This window comes from Leuciscus leuciscus, assembly GCF_965113295.1.
Source record: "Leuciscus leuciscus genome assembly, chromosome: 11".
Lineage (NCBI taxonomy): Eukaryota > Metazoa > Chordata > Actinopteri > Cypriniformes > Leuciscidae > Leuciscus > Leuciscus leuciscus.
The window spans coordinates 30,897,605-30,904,951 of NC_138735.1; the positions used below are offsets into that span (position 1 = coordinate 30,897,605).

Below are 7,347 nucleotides of genomic sequence, written 5' to 3' on the forward strand. Positions count from 1 at the left end.
ATCCCCATCACTGTATCTGTGCACATCTCTGCTGGTTTTACAGTTGATATTCACAGTTCCTCCTGGTTGTTCTGCTGTTATTGAGGGACTCTGAGTGACGGTGATCTGTCCTCTACACTCTGAAACACAACAAGAAGAAAATACACTCAAAACTTTGACAATATACTTGAAGAAATGAATTAATATCAAACTTGTGCTCCACAAACCTTGAGCAAACGCTGTGAGAGTCCAGATGAAGATGATGATGAAGGTCATGTTGATGAAGATTGTTGTGTGTGTCAGTGATGAAGTGTTAAACTCACAGCACTATAAACACTCTCACACACTGAAGATCTGATCAATATGCAAACACACTCCACATCATTTACCTGAAGACAGTCACTCATTAACAGACACAAAACACAATCACTGAAGTGAGAACAGAGTAAAAAAAAGAACTTCTTTATATTATTATTAGATATCTTCTATTTAGAAATAATATCTTCCCAAATTTTACACCAAATCCATGTGTGTTCCTGCAGTTTCTGAACAGACATGAGGATCATCACACACACGAGTCTCTGTCAGTCACTGAATAACTGAGTTTGATTGAGAGTCACACATGATATAAACATGTTCACTTTAATAAATTCAGTTAGTAATTCAGTGATGATGAGCTTCATAAAGCAGGGGAAGTCAGTGAGTTTATGTTGTAATGATTTGACGGTGGAAACACAGCATTCAGAGAGTGAGGATCCAAATGCAGTTTATTTACAAGTATAATCCAGTCATAGTCCATATATCAGACAGAGTCAAAGCACATGTTATCAGTCCCAACAAAATCTATTCTATATCTATTCAAACTGATCTATTAGTTTATTTCACTGGTTCACTTTCAGCAGCGGCTCCAAACTGATGATGATATACTTTATAAAACTATATACAGTATTCAGACCTTCAACATTTCTCACATTATCAGTTTATCCGCTATAGTTTAGAAAACGGTAATAAAATATGACAAATATTAAACTGTGTCAGAACAAATTCATCTTGATAATGTCAGACAACTTTGAGCAAAACATGTTCAGGTCAAAGTGTCTGAATCATTTTTGGTTTATTTAATTTAATTTAATTTATTTTAGAATGTTTCTGAGACGCTTCTCGAGCTTTGGGTTCTAGCAGGATGCCGGTTATAACGTTTTTGTAACGAGCGTTTAATCCACGACATATATTTAGACATTTATTCATCTGCCAATCAACGAAAACGGAGAATCTGTGGCGTGCAGGTGACATCATCATCGTTATGGTGTATTATTATACGTTTAATCTCACTATGTGTGTCTGTGCGTTAGAGCGAGAGGTAAGTGATTATTTCACACTATTGATTTTGTCTTTCCCTCTGGACCTTTGGGGAGTTTTCTGTTTCCTGGCACGAACACACACTTCCTGTTTAGTATCAGTATTTCCGTGGTTTGAGAGCCCTTGTTAGTCGCTGGACGTCACAGTCCGGCTCGGCTCAAATATTCCCGAAGTGTAATGAGTTTAGGCCGGATGCATGTTCAATAAATGTTATTTTGTTTCTTTTTTTTAGCAAATGTGTTGAATCAAATCTTATTCTTTCCAATAGAGTTAAAGGTACGACCCTAAATTAAAAGACCTTTGTCAGGTTAGACGCCATTTTGAATTTAACAGATGAAAACGAGGCTGTTATAAACGAGGGATATACTTGGTCTGTGTCTGAAATCTCTTGAGTAGGTGCTTATTTTGAACAAGTTATTACTTCACGACTGCTAAAAAAGTACATTCTATAGTATAATCCAGACATGCATTCGCCATGTTGTCATTATCATGTGATGAAGTAGTAGGTCATCCGGGTACTTTTTGCCTACTCTCTTATGAGTACTTCTTTTGTCACATGCTGTTTTTTGCCTACTATTTATTGATTTTGGATGGCACGCATTGTATAAAGGTCATATTTTAAGGAGTTTTAATCTACAGCCTTTTTTTGAAAAGAAGTTTCCTCATCTGAACAATCGGTATGTTAAACAACAGTGCGATCCATTAAACTCACTGTACTTATATCCCTCACAGCCTCGTTTTCATTCCTGTCTAAAAATAAATGCCTTCTGGTTTGTATTTCCACAGCATGAAGGTAAGATCTTACGCATTTATGAATGAACCGCTCATTGATATGTTGTTATGATATCTGCTTCAAACATTACTGTGCTCATGATAACTGTAGTTAACTCTACAATAAGTAAATCCACTTCAGCTAAATACTCTTAGACAGCGATGCCATAGAAATGTACAGAGCTAACGCAAAAACGGACATTCAAAGACAAAACTCTAAAGATGGCTGTGGACTTGTTTCTCTAAGGTCTATAACTAGAGGAGGCTCTGAAGAGTCTTAAAGGATATATATTTTCACATAATAATGAAAACCTGTCATAATTTACTCACTCTCATATGCTTGTTCCAGTCATGTATGATTTTCATTTCTTCTGCATAAAGTTGATAAATGTCTATTCACATGTATTGTGAATACGTGGTGCACATGAGCCCAGGGACCAACAGGGGGAGCAAGAGACAATCCATCAGGAGCAGAAGGTAAAAGTTCATAAATGTAAAACAAAGACATAAGCTCTGCTCGAAATATTTTGTTGGTTAGAATTTGCTTTATGTGAGTAAAATATAGGCTATTTTTTTTTAAAGCAGAGGACTGGAAAAGTCATGGAAATTCATTGATCATACGATGTAGAGGACTGACTGAATACTGTGAAGTATAAACCAGAAAGTATGCAACGCTGTTTTCACACAACCTCATTTGTAATCTTATTAAAATAAGCCTTTAAAGACATCATGGATTTAATTACTTCCAGATCATTTGATTAGATTGTTCACTTGAGCTTTCTCAATCTCTGTTTGTCTGATCTGTGGTATATACTGTGAAAGTAATAAAAAAAATATTTTTAAAAAAGATTAGATTAGATTAAAGAATCTTTAATCATATGCCAAATATGGAAATCATAATGTGGCCAAAGGTAAATTATTAGAAACAGAAATGAGTCCATCAGGTCCATTTGGTCTGGTTTCAGATGTGTTTGCTCTGCTGACTGGTGAAAGTTTATGAGAGGGAAGACATTTATAGAAGAATGTTTTATATATATATATCTTAAAACATGTTGGTGTGTGTGTGTGTGTGTGTGTGTGTGTGTGTGTGTGTGTGTGTGTGTGTGTGTGTTTGAGCAGCTGCAGTTTCAGTTCAGTCACTGTGACTCTGACTGACGGAGGTTTTTGTACGACTCTTTATCACTGTGTGAACACCCAGCTGTCACTGATCCTGTGTACACTCATACAGTAATAATGTCCAGCATCTTCAGTCTGGACTTCACTGATGGTCAGACTGAAATCTGTTCCATAATCTGCTCCATTGCCAGTGAATCTAGATGGAGTTCCTGACTGTCGTGATCTAATGTAATAAATGAGGAGTTTAGGAGCTTCTCCAGGTTTCTGCAGATACCAGGAGAGACAGGAGCCACAACCATAATAACTATCTCCAATTCCTCTGTTAGTTTGACAGTTTATAGAAACTGTTCCTCCTTGAACGGCTGCTTCTGAGGGAGTCTGAGTCACAGAAACCTGGCCTGTAATTTCTGTCAATGACATTTCATAAGATCATTATTACAACAATTATTAAAGTCAAAGTATCCAGTACAAAATCTAGACTGAACATCAAAAGCATATAAATCACATCTTGAGTTATTAATAGAGTAAATGAACCTTGAACAGAAAGAATGAGAGTCCAGATACAGACGCTGATGATCATCATTCTTCTTATCGGTGGTTTACTTTCAGTCTGAATGAAGAAAAGCTGTCAGTGATGAAGTGTTAAACTCACAGCACTATAAACACTCTCACACACTGAAGATCTGATCAATATGCAAACACACTCCACATCATTTCCCTGAAGACAGAAGAAACACTCACATTATGTTTGTGCAACAGCTTTGTATAGATGTTTATTCACTTGTTGCATTATTTTGGGCTGAGCTAAAACACAATAATGAGTGATTTGATGAAGACACTAAATGTTCTTGATTGACAGTAATAGTGGAGAACAGCTGCGTTCAGCAGAGAGACGGAGGAGAGAAACACCTGCTGTTTGAGCATCGGTAACTCAGTGCTTGTTTGTTCTATATCTCTCAAAATTTGAGACATGGTTTCCACATTTGTCTGCTAGAAATATAACTCACTTGGACATGTACAACACAATCACAGATTATGTGAGTTATTGTCAAACACAAAGAGGTCGTTGTTGAGACATAACCCTGTCCTGTTGTAACTCAGGCTGGGGATCGATGGAACAATGAGAGATAATTTGCTGAAATAAGATCCACACAATCTAAATGTGTGCAAGAATGTTTTTGAAGAACAAAGAATAATCAGTTTTTAATGAAGTCATGTATTGTATTTTTTAAGGACTTCAAATTTAGCACAAAAACAACTGTGTCTGTGATCATGTGTGTGTGTTTGTGTGTGTGATCATGTGTGTGTTCTCAATTCCTGTCACACAACAGTTCAGTCACTAGCTATGTTGCCATCCTCCTATTGTATGTGAATTTTGGGATTGACTATCGCATAAAAAAAACGTTGGATGGAAATACCGAGATTCACATCAATTCTAAAAATGTGCAGAAAAATCATATGAGCTCAATTGAGGTGATGATGTTTTTATCCAATAAGAAGACATGCACATAAACTATAATGGAAACATATTCATAAATCCCTCAATGCGCAACAAAAAACTCACATGATTTTGTCTTAACAGGGAATGTGACTGATAACTGGAATCATCTTAAGGGTTTGGTTGTAATATTTTTAATGAACTGTTAAAACTATCCTCACCGCAAACAACCGTAACATAGCTAACTGTCCTAGCATGTGGGTTTGAAGTTAGCATGAGTGTAAAGCATCAAATTAAACTAGAGAAATAGTTACTTTAGATTATGCAAGTCAAATGTATCTACAATACAATGATTGTTCGGCAAAAAATTATCTTGATAACATTTCTTACTTTTTCCTCCTGAAAATTCATTTTTGGTCATAAAATGTACAATGTTGATCACAGTCACATGATGCGGTGTGTGATATTGATGACATCACCATAACTCTTTCTGACGTGTCAAACTGACCCAACACCGGTCTCCCCTAAATGTGAAATGAAGCTCTTGGGGTTTGAACATGGTCACTGGAGACGAGCTGCTCTATTCTGAGACCGTCACAATCACTAAACCTGACAATGCAAATGAGATTTACACCTCAAACTCACAGTTTCACTCTTTTACTGGTTCAACGCTCTGAACTGGAGCAGTTTCACTTCTGCTGATGGAGGGATGAGACCGTTATGAAGTTTGAGGGATAGTTTATATGATGGAGTTCCTGACTGGAGGCGGTTTGTTGCATAAATCAGGAGTTTAGGAGCTTCTGCAGGTTTCTGTAAATACCAGGCAAAATAATAAGCTCTACTGTAATAAACATCACTGCTGGTTTTACATTTGATATTCACAGTTCCTCCAGGTTGTTCTGCTGTTATTGAGGGACTCTGAGTGACGGTGATCTGTCCTCTACACTCTGAAACACAACAAGAAGAAAATCAGCAGAATAAATGAATGATCTTTGCTAAAACAAGTAAATGTAAAGTAGTAAATGCAGTGAAAGTGAGTGTCACCGTTGAGGAGCAGCAGCAGAGAGCAGAAGATCAGTGTGTGTGTCCTCATCTTTACTGGGAATGAGTGAAACTGAAGGACAGAGATGTTGGATGAACAGTCTGACTGACAGACACTGATATTGAGCTTCAGTCTCAGGGGTGGGACACAAATTCAAAGCCGTTTCCTCTCAAATGAGTCTCAGTCACTGACAGAAGAGCAGAACTCATCAATCACTCAATAATAGTTTGTTTCTCTGTGATTCACTCTCGGCAGCAAACTGGATGTCGGCAGTAAATCATCAAATCAGTTTAAAAATTATTATTATGAATTATTATTATTATTATTTGTATTATTATTATTATTATTATTATTATTATTATTATTCATCTAAGGTGGAAACAGGTTTGAATATATATTTTTTTCTGATCTGTCGTCTGCTCTGCTTTGTGTGTTTCATACACAACTGTATGTGTGCTTTATCATTCATTCATAATTTTATTACAATTCAATCAACATAGTTTGAAATAAATGAATAACTTCATGTCTTTGAGTCCATTTGTGTTGTTTTCATTTCTGGTCTTTCATTTTATCAGGGACACTGGTGGACTTTGTCTAGTTGTTTCTCTCAACGTATGCTTTTATTTCTGACCTCTATAATCTAATAAAGAGTTTAATTTAGATGGTTTTATTTCAGATGCAAGTGTGATGATGTTATTTCAGATCCTCCTTTGAGCAGCTGCAGTTTCAGTTCAGTCACTGTGACTCTGACTGACGGAGGTTTTTGTACGACTCTTTATCACTGTGTGAACACATAATCACTCACACAACCATAAGAATTTGCTCTGCAATGTAAACTCTGACAATAATAATGTCCAGCATCTTCAGTCTGGACTCCACTGATGGTCAGAGTGAAATCACTTTTAGATCCACTGCCACTGAATCTAGATGGAGTTCCTGACTAGAGGAGGTTTACACGATAAATCAGGAGTTTAGGAGCTTCTCCAGGTTTCTGTAAGTACCAGGCTAAATAATCTCCATTGAACACATCACTGCTGGTTTTACATTTGATATTCACAGTTCCTCCTGGTTGTTCTGTACTAGTAGAACCGTACTGGCTGGGCTGACTGGTTCTCGGACCTGGTGTCTTTCCTCGATGGCTCTCCCTTGGAGATTCCAGATTCCAACCTTTGGTTGTTTCCTCTGTGGTGCTTTTAGACCAGGACAGGAGTATGGCGGCTTAGAAGCCTTATTATATGTAGATATCCCTGTAGGATGTAGTATGCGGCAGGCTGGTCCTCTCCGCTCACATTCGTAAGGTTTTGCAACTTCGACCTGGGCGCTTCCCCAGGTTCTCAAGTGCTCTTGTCTTAGTTGTGCAGTATTCACACAGACAGGTTCTGGTTCGTATGGTGTGTTGGGCATTCTCGTTCCCAAAGCGTCATTGACGCATCGCGAGTTCCCTCGAAAGGGAACGTCTCAGGTTACGACTGTAACCCTAGTTCCCTGAGAAGGGAACGAGACGATGCGTCACTTTGCCATACTTCCTACATCCCTGTGATCGACTTGCTTCGGCCCTTTTCGAAGCTAGCGCGGTTCTAAACCGGATGTCCTTTATCCTTTCCTGGTCGTAACGTCACCCGCCCGTGACGCCCACTCTCGC

General features: G+C 37.8%; 1 gene segment (V, D, J or C); it reads right to left on the reverse strand.

The window, feature by feature from the left end:
* LOC309508954 (immunoglobulin kappa variable 4-1-like) overlaps nt 1-5,901 on the reverse strand; it is a 173,720-nt gene extending 167,819 nt beyond the window's left edge. Inside the window, exon 1 of the V gene segment in view lies at nt 5,708-5,901.
* Nucleotides 5,902-7,347: the final 1,446 nt, after the last annotated feature.